Source organism: Triticum aestivum, unplaced genomic scaffold, assembly GCF_018294505.1.
Source record: "Triticum aestivum cultivar Chinese Spring unplaced genomic scaffold, IWGSC CS RefSeq v2.1 scaffold20189, whole genome shotgun sequence".
Classification (NCBI taxonomy): domain Eukaryota; kingdom Viridiplantae; phylum Streptophyta; class Magnoliopsida; order Poales; family Poaceae; genus Triticum; species Triticum aestivum.
Genome location: NW_025228374.1, coordinates 17,930 through 29,343, shown reverse-complemented (window position 1 = coordinate 29,343; position 11,414 = coordinate 17,930). Strand labels below are relative to the sequence as shown.

The window sequence follows — 11,414 nt, the reverse complement described above, 5'->3', positions numbered from 1 at the left end:
GCGCCGCTTGCAAAACAAAACGCACGTGTAAGTAATATATTTACCGTGTTTTAATATTTTGCACGAGTGCGGTAAGTCATAGCTGGGTGCTCACGATTCACGGGTCCAGCGTCGGTGTTGTGGCGCGGCAAGCGTGCACTGGTGCGGTTGAGAGGGAGGTGTGGAAACCGCGTTAAACTCGTCTCCGTAGTTGAGAGGGAGCGGCCAAAGCAATGTACAATCGTCTTTGTAGTGGAGCTGGGAGGGGCATGGATAAGGGACGAAGACCGGGGTAACATGTCGGATGCGATCATACCAGCACTAAAGCACCGGATCCCAGCAGAACTCCGAAGATAAGCGTGCTTGGGCGAGAGTAGTACTAGGATGGGTGACCTCCTGGGAAGTCCTCGTGTTGCATTCCCCTTTTAATTTTTTTCGCGCCGCTTGCAAAATAAAACGCACGTGTAAGTAATATATTTACCGTGTTTTATTATTTTGCACGAGTGCGGTAAGTCATAGCTGGGTGCTCACGATTCACGGGTCCAGCGTCGGTGTTGTGGCGCGGCAAGCGTGCACTGGTGCGGTTGAGAGGGAGGGGTGGAAACCGCGTTAAACTCGTCTCCGTAGTTGAGAGGGAGCGGCCAAAGCAATGTACAATCGTCTTTGTAGTGGAGCTGGGAGGGGCAAGGATAAGGGAAGAAGACCGGGATAACATGTGGGATGCGATCATACCAGCACTAAAGCACCGGATCCCATCAAAACTCCGAAGTTAAGCGTGCTTGGGCGAGAGTAGTACTAGGATGGGTGACCTCCTGGGAAGTCCTCGTGTTGCATTCCCTTTTTAATTTTTTTCGCGCCGCTTGCAAAACAAAACACACGTGTAAGTAATATATTTACCGTGTTTTATTATTTTGCACGAGTGCGGTAAGTCATAGCTGGGTGCTCACGATTCACGGGTCCAGCGTCGGCGTTGTGGTGCGGCAAGCGTGCACTGGTGCGGTTGAGAGGGAGGGGTGGAAACCGCGTTAAACTCGTCTCCGTAGTTGAGAGGGAGCGGCCAAAGCAATGTACAATCGTCTTTGTAGTGGAGCTGGGAGGGGCAAGGATAAGGGACGAAGACCGGGATAACATGTTGGATGCGATCATACCAGCACTAAAGCACCGGATCCCATTAAAACTCTGAAGTTAAGCGTGCTTGGGCGAGAGTAGTACTAGGATGGGTGACCTCCTGGGAAGTCCTCGTGTTGCATTCCCTTTTTAATTTTTTTCGCGCCGCTTGCAAAACAAAACGCACGTGTAAGTAATATATTTACCGTGTTTTATTATTTTGCACGAGTGCGGTAAGTCATAGCTGGGTGCTCACGATTCACGGGTCCAGCGTCGGCGTTGTGGCGCGGCAAGCGTGCACTGGTGCGGTTGAGAGGGAGGGGTGGAAACCGCGTTAAACTCGTCTCCGTAGTTGAGAGGGAGCGGCCAAAGCAATGTACAATCGTCTTTGTAGTGGAGCTGGGAGGGGCAAGGATAAGGGACGAAGACCGGGATAACATGTTGGATGCGATCATACCAGCACTAAAGCACCGGATCCCATCAAAACTCCGAAGTTAAGCGTGCTTGGGCGAGAGTAGTACTAGGATGGGTGACCTCCTGGGAAGTCCTCGTGTTGCATTCCTTTTTAATTTTTTTCGCGCCGCTTGCAAAACAAAACGCACGTGTAAGTAATATATTTACCGTGTTTTATTATTTTGCACGAGTGCGGTAAGTCATAGCTGGGTGCTCACGATTCACGGGTCCAGCGTCGGCGTTGTGGCGCGGCAAGCATGCACTGGTGCGGTTGAGAGGGAGGGGTGGAAACCGCGTCAAACTCGTCTCCGTAGTTGAGAGGGAGCGGCCAAAGCAATGTACAATCGTCTTTGTAGTGGAGCTGGGAGGGGCAAGGATAAGGGACGAAGACCGGGATAACATGTTGGATGCGATCATACCAGCACTAAAGCACCGGATCCCATCAAAACTCCGAAGTTAAGCGTGCTTGGGCGAGAGTAGTACTAGGATGGGTGACCTCCTGGGAAGTCCTCGTGTTGCATTCCCTTTTTAATTTTTTTCGCGCCGCTTGCAAAACAAAACGCACGTGTAAGTAATATATTTACCGTGTTTTATTATTTTGCACGAGTGCGGTAAGTCATAGCTGGGTGCTCACGATTCACGGGTCCAGCGTCGGCGTTGTGGCGCGGCAGGCGTGCACTGGTGCGGTTGAGAGGGAGGGGTGGAAACCGCGTTAAACTCGTCTCCGTAGTTGAGAGGGAGCGGCCAAAGCAATGTACAATCGTCTTTGTAGTGGAGCTGGGAGGGGCAAGGATAAGGGACGAAGACCGGGGTAACATGTTGGATGCGATCATACCAGCACTAAAGCACCGGATCCCATCAGAACTCCGAAGATAAGCGTGCTTGGGCGAGAGTAGTACTAGGATGGGTGACCTCCTGGGAAGTCCTCGTGTTGCATTCCCCTTTTAATTTTTTTCGCGCCGCTTGCAAAACAAAACGCACGTGTAAGTAATATATTTACCGTGTTTTATTATTTTGCACGAGTGCGGTAAGTCATAGCTGGGTGCTCACGATTCACGGGTCCAGCGTCGGCGTTGTGGCGCGGCAAGCGTGCACTGGTGCGGTTGAGAGGGAGGGGTGGAAACCGCGTTAAACTCGTCTCCGTAGTTGAGAGGGAGCGGCCAAAGCAATGTACAATCGTCTTTGTAGTGGAGCTGGGAGGGGCAAGGATAAGGGACGAAGACCGGGATAACATGTTGGATGCGATCATACCAGCACTAAAGCACCGGATCCCATCAAAACTCCGAAGTTAAGCGTGCTTGGGCGAGAGTAGTACTAGGATGGGTGACCTCCTGGGAAGTCCTCGTGTTGCATTCCCTTTTTAATTTTTTTCGCGCCGCTTGCAAAGAGTAGTACTAGGATGGGTGACCTCCTGGGAAGTCCTCGTGTTGCATTCCCTTTTTAATTTTTTTCGCGCCGCTTGCAAAACAAAACGCACGTGTAAGTAATATATTTACCGTGTTTTATTATTTTGCACGAGTGCGGTAAGTCATAGCTGGGTGCTCACGATTCACGGGTCCAGCGTCGGCGTTGTGGCGCGGCAAGCGTGCACTGGTGCGGTTGAGAGGGAGGGGTGGAAACCGCGTTAAACTCGTCTCCGTAGTTGAGAGGGAGCGGCCAAAGCAGTGTACAATCGTCTTTGTAGTGGAGCTGGGAGGGGCAAGGATAAGGGACGAAGACCGGGGTAACATGTCGGATGCGATCATACCAGCACTAAAGCACCGGATCCCATCAGAACTCCAAAGTTAAGCGTGCTTGGGCGAGAGTAGTACTAGGATGGGTGACCTCCTGGGAAGTCGTCCTCGTGTTGCATTCCCTTTTTAATTTTTTTCACGCCGCTTGCAAAACAAAACGCACGTGTAAGTAATATATTTACCGTGTTTTATTATTTTGCACGAGTGCGGTAAGTCATAGCTGGGTGCTCACGATTCACGGGTCCAGCGTCGGCGTTGTGGCGCGGCAAGCGTGCACTGGTGCGGTTGAGAGGGAGGGGTGGAAACCGCGTTAAACTCGTCTCCGTAGTTGAGAGGGAGCGGCCAAAGCAATGTACAATCGTCTTTGTAGTGGAGCTGGGAGGGGCAAGGATAAGGGACGAAGACCGGGGTAACATGTTGGATGCGATCATACCAGCACTAAAGCACCGGATCCCATCAGAACTCCGAAGTTAAGCCTGCTTGGGCGAGAGTAGTACTAGGATGGGTGACCTCCTGGGAAGTCCTCGTGTTGCATTCCCTTTTTAATTTTTTTCGCGCCGCTTGCAAAACAAAACGCACGTGTAAGTAATATATTTACCGTGTTTTATTATTTTCCACGAGTACGGTAAGTCATAGCTGGGTGCTCACGATTCATGGGTCCAGCGTCGGCGTTGTGGCGCGGCAAGTGTGCACTGGTGCGGTTGAGAGGGAGGGGTGGAAACCGCGTTAAGCTCGTCTCCGTAGTTGAGAGGGAGCGGCCAAAGCAATGTACAATCGTCTTTGTAGTGGAGCTGGGAGGGGCCAGGATAAGGGACGAAGACCGGGGTAACATGTCGGATGCGATCATACCAGCACTAAAGCACCGGATCCCATCAGAACTCCAAAGTTAAGCGTGCTTGGGCGAGAGTAGTACTAGGATGGGTGACCTCCTGGGAAGTCCTCGTGTTGCATTCCCTTTTTAATTTTTTTCGCGCCGCTTGCAAAACAAAACGCACGTGTAAGTAATATATTTACCGTGTTTTATTATTTTGCACGAGTGCGGTAAGTCATAGCTGGGTGCTCACGATTCACGGGCCCAGCGTCGGTGTTGTGGCGCGGCAAGCGTGCACTGGTGCGGTTGAGAGGGAGGGGTGGAAACCGCGTTAAACTCGTCTCCGTAGTTGAGAGGGAGCGGCCAAAGCAATGTGCAATCGTCTTTGTAGTGGAGCTGGGAGGGGCAAGGATAAGGGACGAAGACCGGGGTAACATGTCGGATGCGATCATACCAGCACTAAAGCACCGGATCCTATCAGAACTCCGAAGTTAAGCGTGCTTGGGCGAGAGTAGTACTAGGATGGGTGACCTCCTGGGAAGTCCTCGTGTTGCATTCCCTTTTTAATTTTTTTCGCGCCGCTTGCAAAACAAAACGCACGTGTAAGTAATATATTTACCGTGTTTTATTATTTTGCACGAGTGCGGTAAGTCATAGCTGGGTGCTCACGATTCACGGGTCCAGCGTCGGCGTTGTGGCGCGGCAAGCGTGCACTGGTGCGGTTGAGAGGGAGGGGTGGAAACCGCGTTAAACTCGTCTCCGTAGTTGAGAGGGAGCGGCCAAAGCAATGTGCAATCGTCTTTGTAGTGGAGCTGGGAGGGGCAAGGATAAGGGACGAAGACCGGGGTAACATGTCGGATCCGATCATACCAGCACTAAAGCACCGGATCCCATCAGAACTCCGAAGTTAAGCGTGCTTGGGCGAGAGTAGTACTAGGATGGGTGACCTCCTGGGAAGTCCTCGTGTTGCATTCCCTTTTTAATTTTTTTCGCGCCGCTTGCAAAACAAAACGCACGTGTAAGTAATATATTTACCGTGTTTTATTATTTTGCACGAGTGCGGTAAGTCATAGCTGGGTGCTCACGATTCACGGGTCCAGCGTCGGCGTTGTGGCGCGGCAAGCGTGCACTGGTGCGGTTGAGAGGGAGGGGTGGAAACCGCGTTAAACTCGTCTCCGTAGTTGAGAGGGAGCGGCCAAAGCAATGTGCAATCGTCTTTGTAGTGGAGCTGGGAGGGGCAAGGATAAGGGACGAAGACCGGGGTAACATGTCAGATGCGATCATACCAGCACTAAAGCACCGGATCCCATCAGAACTCCGAAGTTAAGCGTGCTTGGGCGAGAGTAGTACTAGGATGGGTGACCTCCTGGGAAGTCGTCGTGTTGCATTCCCTTTTTAATTTTTTTCGTGCCGCTTGCAAAACAAAACACACGTGTAAGTAATATATTTACCGTGTTTTATTATTTTGCACGAGTGCGGTAAGTCATAGCTGGGTGCTCACGATTCACGGGTCCAGCGTCGGCGTTGTGGCGCGGCAAGCGTGCACTGGTGCGGTTGAGAGGGAGGGGTGGAAACCGCATTAAACTCGTCTCCGTAGTTGAGAGGGAGCGGCCAAAGCAATGTGCAATCGTCTTTGTAGTGGAGCTGGGAGGGGCAAGGATAAGGGACGAAGACCGGGGTAACATGTCGGATGCGATCATACCAGCACTAAAGCACCGGATCCCATCAGAACTCCGAAGTTAAGCGTGCTTGGGCGAGAGTAGTACTAGGATGGGTGACCTCCTGGGAAGTCCTCGTGTTGCATTCCCTTTTTAATTTTTTTCGCGCCGCTTGCAAAACAAAACGCACGTGTAAGTAATATATTTACCGTGTTTTATTATTTTGCACGAGTGCGGTAAGTCATAGCTGTGTGCTCACGATTCACGGGTCCAGCGTCGGCGTTGTGGCGCGGCAAGCGTGCACTGGTGCGGTTGAGAGGGAGGGGTGGAAACCGCGTTAAACTCGTCTCCGTAGTTGAGAGGGAGCGGCCAAAGGAATGTACAATCGTCTTTGTGGTGGAGCTGGGAGGGGCAAGGATAAGGGACGAAGACCGGGGTAACATGTCGGATGCGATCATACCAGCACTAAAGCACCGGATCCCATCAGAACTCCGAAGTTAAGTGTGCTTGGGCGAGAGTAGTACTAGGATGGGTGACCTCCTGGGAAGTCCTCGTGTTGCATTCCCTTTTTAATTTTTTTCGCGCCGCTTGCAAAACAAAACGCACGTGTAAGTAATATATTTACCGTGTTTTATTTTTTTGCACGAGTGCGGTAAGTCATAGCTGGGCGCTCACGATTCACGGGTCCAGCGTCGGCGTTGTGGCGCGGCAAGCGTGCACTAGTGCGGTTGAGAGGGAGGGGTGGAAACCGCGTTAAACTCGTCTCCGTAGTTGAGAGGGAGCGGCCAAAGCAATGTACAATCGTCTTTGTAGTGGAGCTGGGAGGGGCAAGGATAAGGGACGAAGACCGGGGTAACATGTCGGATGCGATCATACCAGCACTAAAGCACCGGATCCCATCAGAACTCCGAAGTTAAGCGCGCTTGGGCGAGAGTAGTACTAGGATGGGTGACCTCCTGGGAAGTCCTCGTGTTGCATTCCCTTTTTAATTTTTTTCGCGCCGCTTGCAAAACAAAACGCACGTGTAAGTAATATATTTACCGTGTTTTATTATTTTGCACGAGTGCGGTAAGTCATAGCTGGGTCCTCACGATTCACGGGTCCAGCGTCGGCGTTGTGGCGCGGCAAGCGTGCACTGGTGCGGTTGAGAGGGAGGGGTGGAAACCGCGTTAAACTCGTCTCCGTAGTTGAGAGGGAGCGGCCAAAGCAATGTACAATCGTCTTTGTTGTGGAGCTGGGAGGGGCAAGGATAAGGGACGAAGACCGGGGTAACATGTCGGATGCGATCATACCAGCACTAAAGCACCGGATCCCATCAGAACTCCGAAGTTAAGCGTGCTTGGGCGAGAGTAGTACTAGGATGGGTGACCTCCTGGGAAGTCCTCGTGTTGCATTCCCTTTTTAATTTTTTTCGCGCCGCTTGCAAAACAAAACGCACGTGTAAGTATATTTACCGTGTTTTATTATTTTGCACGAGTGCGGTAAGTCATAGCTGGGTGCTCACGATTTACGGGTCCAGCGTCGCCGTTGTGGCGCGGCAAGTGTGCACTGGTGCGGTTGAGAGGGAGGGGTGGAAACCGCGTTAAACTCGTCTCCGTAGTTGAGAGGGAGCGGCCAAAGCAATGTACAATCGTCTTTGTAGTGGAGCTGGGAGGGGCAAGGATAAGGGACGAAGACCGGGGTAACATGTCGGATGCGATCATACCAGCACTAAAGCATCGGATCCCATCAGAACTCCGAAGTTAAGCGTGCTTGGGCGAGAGTAGTACTAGGATGGGTGACCTCCTGGGAAGTCTTCGTGTTGCATTCCCTTTTTAATTTTTTTCGCGCCGCTTGCAAAACAAAACGCACGTGTAACTAATATATTTGCCGTATTTTATTATTTTGCACGAGTGCGGTAAGTCATAGCTGGGTGCTCACGATTCACGGGTCCAGCGTCGGCGTTGTGGCGCGGCAAGCGTGCACTGGTGCGGTTGAGAGGGAGGGGTGGAAACCGCGTTAAACTCGTCTCCGTAGTTGAGAGGGAGCGGCCAAAGCAATGTACAATCGTCTTTGTAGTGGAGCTGGGAGGGGCAAGGATAAGGGACGAAGACCGGGGTAACATGTTGGATGCGATCATACCAGCACTAAAGCACCGGATCCCATCAGAACTCCGAAGTTAAGCGTGCTTGGGCGAGAGTAGTACTAGGATGGGTGACCTCCTGGGAAGTCCTCGTGTTGCATTCCCTTTTTAATTTTTTTTGCGCCGCTTGCAAAACAAAACGCACGTGTAAGTAATATATTTACCGTGTTTTATTATTTTGCACGAGTGCGGTAAGTCATAGCTGGGTGCTCACGATTCACGGGTCCAGCGTCGGCGTTGTGGCGCGGCAAGCGTGCACTGGTGCGGTTGAGAGGGAGGGGTGGAAACCGCGTTAAACTCGTCTCCGTAGTTGAGAGGGAGCGGCCAAAGCAATGTACAATCGTCTTCGTAGTGGAGCTGGGAGGGGCAAGGATAAGGGACGAAGACCGGGGTAACATGTCGGATGCGATCATACCAGCACTAAAGCACCGGATCCCATCAGAACTCCGAAGTTAAGCGTGCTTGGGCGAGAGTAGTACTAGGATGGGTGACCTCCTGGGAAGTCCTCGTGTTGCATTCCCTTTTTAATTTTTTTCGCGCCGCTTGCAAAACAAAACGCACGTGTAAGTAATATATTTACCGTGTTTTATTATTTTGCACGAGTGCGGTAAGTCATAGCTGGGTGCTCACGATTCACGGGTCCAGCGTCGGCGTTGTGGCGCGGCAAGCGTGCACTGGTGCGGTTGGGAGGGAGGGGTGAAAACCGCGTTAAACTCGTCTCCGTAGTTGAGAGGGAGCGGCCAAAGCAATGTGCAATCGTCTTTGTAGTGGAGCTGGGAGGGGCAAGGATAAGGGACGAAGACCGGGGTAACATGTCGGATGCGATCATACCAGCACTAAAGCACCGGATCCCATCAAAACTCCGAAGTTAAGCGTGCTTGGGCGAGAGTAGTACTAGGATGGGTGACCTCCTGGGAAGTCCTCGTGCTGCATTCCCTTTTTAATTTTTTTCGCGCCGCTTGCAAAACAAAACGCACGTGTAAGTAATATATTTACCGTGTTTTATTATTTTGCACGAGTGCGGTAAGTCATAGCTGGGTGCTCACGATTCACGGGTCCAGCGTCGGCGTTGTGGCGCGGCAAGCGTGCACTGGTGCGGTTGAGAGGGAGGGGTGGAAACCGCGTTAAACTCGTCTCCGTAGTTGAGAGGGAGCGGCCAAAGCAATGTGCAATCGTCTTTGTAGTGGAGCTGGGAGGGGCAAGGATAAGGGACGAAGACCGGGGTAACATGTCGGATGCGATCATACCAGCACTAAAGCACCGGATCCCATCAGAACTCCGAAGTTAAGCGTGCTTGTGCGAGAGTAGTACTAGGATGGGTGACCTCCTGGGAAGTCTTCGTGTTGCATTCCCTTTTTAATTTTTTTCGCGCCGCTTGCAAAACAAAACGCACGTGTAAGTAATATATTTACCGTGTTTTATTATTTTGCACGAGTGCGGTAAGTCATAGCTGGGTGCTCACGATTCACGGGTCCAGCGTCGGCGTTGTGGCGCGGCAAGCGTGCACTGGTGCGGTTGAGAGGGTGCTCACGATTCACGGGTCCAGCGTCGGCGTTGTGGCGCGGCAAGCGTGCACTGGTGCGGTTGAGAGGGAGGGGTGGAAACCGCGTTAAACTCGTCTCCGTAGTTGAGAGGGAGCGGCCAAAGCAATGTGCAATCGTCTTTGTAGTGGAGCTGGGAGGGGCAAGGATAAGGGACGAAGACCGGGGTAACATGTCGGATGCGATCATACCAGCACTAAAGCACCGGATCCCATCAGAACTCCGAAGTTAAGCGTGCTTGGGCGAGAGTAGTACTAGTATGGGTGACCTCCTGGGAAGTCCTCGTGTTGCATTCCCTTTTTAATTTTTTTCGCGCCGCTTGCAAAACAAAATGCACGTGTAAGTAATATATTTACCGTGTTTTATTATTTTGCACGAGTGCGGTAAGTCATAGCTGGGTGCTCACGATTCACGGGTCCAGCGTCGGCGTTGTGGCGCGGCAAGCGTGCACTGGTGCGGTTGAGAGGGAGGGGTGGAAACCGCGTTAAACTCGTCTCCGTAGTTGAGAGGGAGCGGCCAAAGCAATGTGCAATCGTCTTTGTAGTGGAGCTGGGAGGGGCAAGGATAAGGGACGAAGACCGGGGTAACATGTCGGATGCGATCATACCAGCACTAAAGCACCGGATTCCATCAGAACTCCGAAGTTAAGCGTGCTTGGGCGAGAGTAGTACTAGGATGGGTGACCTCCTGGGAAGTCCTCGTGTTGCATTCCCTTTTTAATTTTTTTCGCGCCGCTTGCAAAACAAAACGCACGTGTAAGTAATATATTTACCGTGTTTTATTATTTTGCACGAGTGCGGTAAGTCATAGCTGGGTGCTCACGATTCACGGGTCCAGCGTAGGCGTTGTGGCGCGGCAAGCGTGCACTGGTGCGGTTGAGAGGGAGGGGTGGAAACCGCGTTAAACTCGTCTCCGTAGTTGAGAGGGAGCAGCCAAAGCAATGTACAATCGTCTTTGTAGTGGAGCTGGGAGGGGCAACGATAAGGGACGAAGACCGGGGTAACATGTCGGATGCGATCATACCAGCACTAAAGCACCGGAGCCCATCAGAACTCCGAAGTTAAGCGTGCTTGGGCGAGAGTAGTACTACGATGGGTGACCTCCTGGGAAGTCCTCGTGTTGCATTCCCTTTTTAATTTTTTTCGCGCCGCTTGCAAAACAAAACGCACGTGTAAGTAATATATTTACCGTGTTTTATTATTTTGCACGAGTGCGGTAAGTCATAGCTGGGTGCTCACGATTCACGGGTCCAGCATCGGCGTTGTGGCGCGGCAAGCGTGCACTGGTCCGGTTGAGAGGGAGGGGTGGAAACCGCGTTAAACTCGTCTCCGTAGTTGAGAGGGAGCGGCCAAAGCAATGTACAATCGTCTTTGTGGTGGAGCTGGGAGGGGCAAGGATAAGGGACGAAGACCGGGGTAACATGTCGGATGCGATCATACCAGCACTAAAGCACCGGATCCCATCAGAACTCTGAAGTTAAGCGTGCTTGGGCGAGAGTAGTACTAGGATGGGTGACCTCCTGGGAAGTCCTCGTGTTGCATTCCCTTTTTAATTTTTTTCGCGCCGCTTGCAAAACAAAGGCACGTGTAAGTAATATATTTACCGTGTTTTATTATTTTGCACGAGTGCGGTAAGTCATAGCTGGGTGCTCACGATTCACGGGTCCAGCGTCGGCGTTGTGGCGCGGCAAGCGTGCACTGGTGCGGTTGAGAGGGAGGGGTGGAAACCGCGTTAAACTCGTCTCCGTAGTTGAGAGGGAGCGGCCAAAGCAATGTACAATCGTCTTTGTAGTGGAGCTGGGAGGGGCAAGGATAAGGGACGAAGACCGGGGTAACATGTCGTATGCGATCATACCAGCACTAAAGCACCGGATCCCATCAGAACTTCGAAGTTAAGCGTGCTTGGGCGAGAGTAGTACTAGGATGGGTGACCTCCTGGGAAGTCCTCGTGTTGCATTCCCTTTTTAATTTTTTCGCGCCGCTTGCAAAACAAAACGCACGTGTAAGTAAT

General features: G+C 51.9%; 27 non-coding genes across 27 annotated transcripts; all 27 read left to right on the top strand.

Annotated features, from left to right (window-relative positions):
- Nucleotides 1-281: 281 nt before the first annotated feature.
- On the top strand, nt 282-400 carry LOC123174062 (5S ribosomal RNA). The gene has a single exon (XR_006486740.1). It is a non-coding gene; the product is annotated as a 5S ribosomal RNA (ribosomal RNA).
- Nucleotides 401-697: 297 nt separating this feature from the next.
- On the top strand, nt 698-816 carry LOC123174039 (5S ribosomal RNA). The gene has a single exon (XR_006486717.1). It is a non-coding gene; the product is annotated as a 5S ribosomal RNA (ribosomal RNA).
- A 297-nt stretch (nt 817-1,113) lies between these two features.
- On the top strand, nt 1,114-1,232 carry LOC123174067 (5S ribosomal RNA). Its single transcript, XR_006486744.1, has one exon. It is a non-coding gene; the product is annotated as a 5S ribosomal RNA (ribosomal RNA).
- A 297-nt stretch (nt 1,233-1,529) lies between these two features.
- On the top strand, nt 1,530-1,648 carry LOC123174038 (5S ribosomal RNA). The gene has a single exon (XR_006486716.1). It is a non-coding gene; the product is annotated as a 5S ribosomal RNA (ribosomal RNA).
- Nucleotides 1,649-1,944: 296 nt separating this feature from the next.
- LOC123174035 (5S ribosomal RNA) lies at nt 1,945-2,063 on the top strand. Its single transcript, XR_006486714.1, has one exon. It is a non-coding gene; the product is annotated as a 5S ribosomal RNA (ribosomal RNA).
- A 297-nt stretch (nt 2,064-2,360) lies between these two features.
- On the top strand, nt 2,361-2,479 carry LOC123174014 (5S ribosomal RNA). Its single transcript, XR_006486694.1, has one exon. It is a non-coding gene; the product is annotated as a 5S ribosomal RNA (ribosomal RNA).
- Nucleotides 2,480-2,776: 297 nt separating this feature from the next.
- LOC123174034 (5S ribosomal RNA) lies at nt 2,777-2,895 on the top strand. Its single transcript, XR_006486713.1, has one exon. It is a non-coding gene; the product is annotated as a 5S ribosomal RNA (ribosomal RNA).
- Nucleotides 2,896-3,272: 377 nt separating this feature from the next.
- LOC123174076 (5S ribosomal RNA) lies at nt 3,273-3,394 on the top strand. Its single transcript, XR_006486753.1, has one exon. It is a non-coding gene; the product is annotated as a 5S ribosomal RNA (ribosomal RNA).
- Nucleotides 3,395-3,691: 297 nt separating this feature from the next.
- LOC123174032 (5S ribosomal RNA) lies at nt 3,692-3,810 on the top strand. Its single transcript, XR_006486711.1, has one exon. It is a non-coding gene; the product is annotated as a 5S ribosomal RNA (ribosomal RNA).
- A 297-nt stretch (nt 3,811-4,107) lies between these two features.
- On the top strand, nt 4,108-4,226 carry LOC123174012 (5S ribosomal RNA). Its single transcript, XR_006486692.1, has one exon. It is a non-coding gene; the product is annotated as a 5S ribosomal RNA (ribosomal RNA).
- Nucleotides 4,227-4,523: 297 nt separating this feature from the next.
- Nucleotides 4,524-4,642, top strand: LOC123174023 (5S ribosomal RNA). The gene has a single exon (XR_006486702.1). It is a non-coding gene; the product is annotated as a 5S ribosomal RNA (ribosomal RNA).
- Nucleotides 4,643-4,939: 297 nt separating this feature from the next.
- Nucleotides 4,940-5,058, top strand: LOC123174044 (5S ribosomal RNA). Its single transcript, XR_006486722.1, has one exon. It is a non-coding gene; the product is annotated as a 5S ribosomal RNA (ribosomal RNA).
- A 297-nt stretch (nt 5,059-5,355) lies between these two features.
- On the top strand, nt 5,356-5,474 carry LOC123174061 (5S ribosomal RNA). Its single transcript, XR_006486739.1, has one exon. It is a non-coding gene; the product is annotated as a 5S ribosomal RNA (ribosomal RNA).
- Nucleotides 5,475-5,771: 297 nt separating this feature from the next.
- Nucleotides 5,772-5,890, top strand: LOC123174090 (5S ribosomal RNA). The gene has a single exon (XR_006486765.1). It is a non-coding gene; the product is annotated as a 5S ribosomal RNA (ribosomal RNA).
- Nucleotides 5,891-6,187: 297 nt separating this feature from the next.
- On the top strand, nt 6,188-6,306 carry LOC123174115 (5S ribosomal RNA). Its single transcript, XR_006486788.1, has one exon. It is a non-coding gene; the product is annotated as a 5S ribosomal RNA (ribosomal RNA).
- Nucleotides 6,307-6,603: 297 nt separating this feature from the next.
- Nucleotides 6,604-6,722, top strand: LOC123174022 (5S ribosomal RNA). Its single transcript, XR_006486701.1, has one exon. It is a non-coding gene; the product is annotated as a 5S ribosomal RNA (ribosomal RNA).
- Nucleotides 6,723-7,019: 297 nt separating this feature from the next.
- On the top strand, nt 7,020-7,138 carry LOC123174089 (5S ribosomal RNA). Its single transcript, XR_006486764.1, has one exon. It is a non-coding gene; the product is annotated as a 5S ribosomal RNA (ribosomal RNA).
- A 294-nt stretch (nt 7,139-7,432) lies between these two features.
- LOC123174053 (5S ribosomal RNA) lies at nt 7,433-7,551 on the top strand. Its single transcript, XR_006486730.1, has one exon. It is a non-coding gene; the product is annotated as a 5S ribosomal RNA (ribosomal RNA).
- A 297-nt stretch (nt 7,552-7,848) lies between these two features.
- On the top strand, nt 7,849-7,967 carry LOC123174087 (5S ribosomal RNA). The gene has a single exon (XR_006486762.1). It is a non-coding gene; the product is annotated as a 5S ribosomal RNA (ribosomal RNA).
- Nucleotides 7,968-8,264: 297 nt separating this feature from the next.
- Nucleotides 8,265-8,383, top strand: LOC123174086 (5S ribosomal RNA). Its single transcript, XR_006486761.1, has one exon. It is a non-coding gene; the product is annotated as a 5S ribosomal RNA (ribosomal RNA).
- Nucleotides 8,384-8,680: 297 nt separating this feature from the next.
- Nucleotides 8,681-8,799, top strand: LOC123174064 (5S ribosomal RNA). Its single transcript, XR_006486741.1, has one exon. It is a non-coding gene; the product is annotated as a 5S ribosomal RNA (ribosomal RNA).
- Nucleotides 8,800-9,096: 297 nt separating this feature from the next.
- On the top strand, nt 9,097-9,215 carry LOC123174066 (5S ribosomal RNA). Its single transcript, XR_006486743.1, has one exon. It is a non-coding gene; the product is annotated as a 5S ribosomal RNA (ribosomal RNA).
- Nucleotides 9,216-9,581: 366 nt separating this feature from the next.
- LOC123174126 (5S ribosomal RNA) lies at nt 9,582-9,700 on the top strand. The gene has a single exon (XR_006486799.1). It is a non-coding gene; the product is annotated as a 5S ribosomal RNA (ribosomal RNA).
- Nucleotides 9,701-9,997: 297 nt separating this feature from the next.
- LOC123174009 (5S ribosomal RNA) lies at nt 9,998-10,116 on the top strand. Its single transcript, XR_006486689.1, has one exon. It is a non-coding gene; the product is annotated as a 5S ribosomal RNA (ribosomal RNA).
- A 297-nt stretch (nt 10,117-10,413) lies between these two features.
- Nucleotides 10,414-10,532, top strand: LOC123174049 (5S ribosomal RNA). The gene has a single exon (XR_006486727.1). It is a non-coding gene; the product is annotated as a 5S ribosomal RNA (ribosomal RNA).
- Nucleotides 10,533-10,829: 297 nt separating this feature from the next.
- Nucleotides 10,830-10,948, top strand: LOC123174128 (5S ribosomal RNA). Its single transcript, XR_006486800.1, has one exon. It is a non-coding gene; the product is annotated as a 5S ribosomal RNA (ribosomal RNA).
- A 296-nt stretch (nt 10,949-11,244) lies between these two features.
- On the top strand, nt 11,245-11,363 carry LOC123174028 (5S ribosomal RNA). The gene has a single exon (XR_006486707.1). It is a non-coding gene; the product is annotated as a 5S ribosomal RNA (ribosomal RNA).
- The last annotated feature ends 51 nt before the right edge of the window (nt 11,364-11,414 follow it).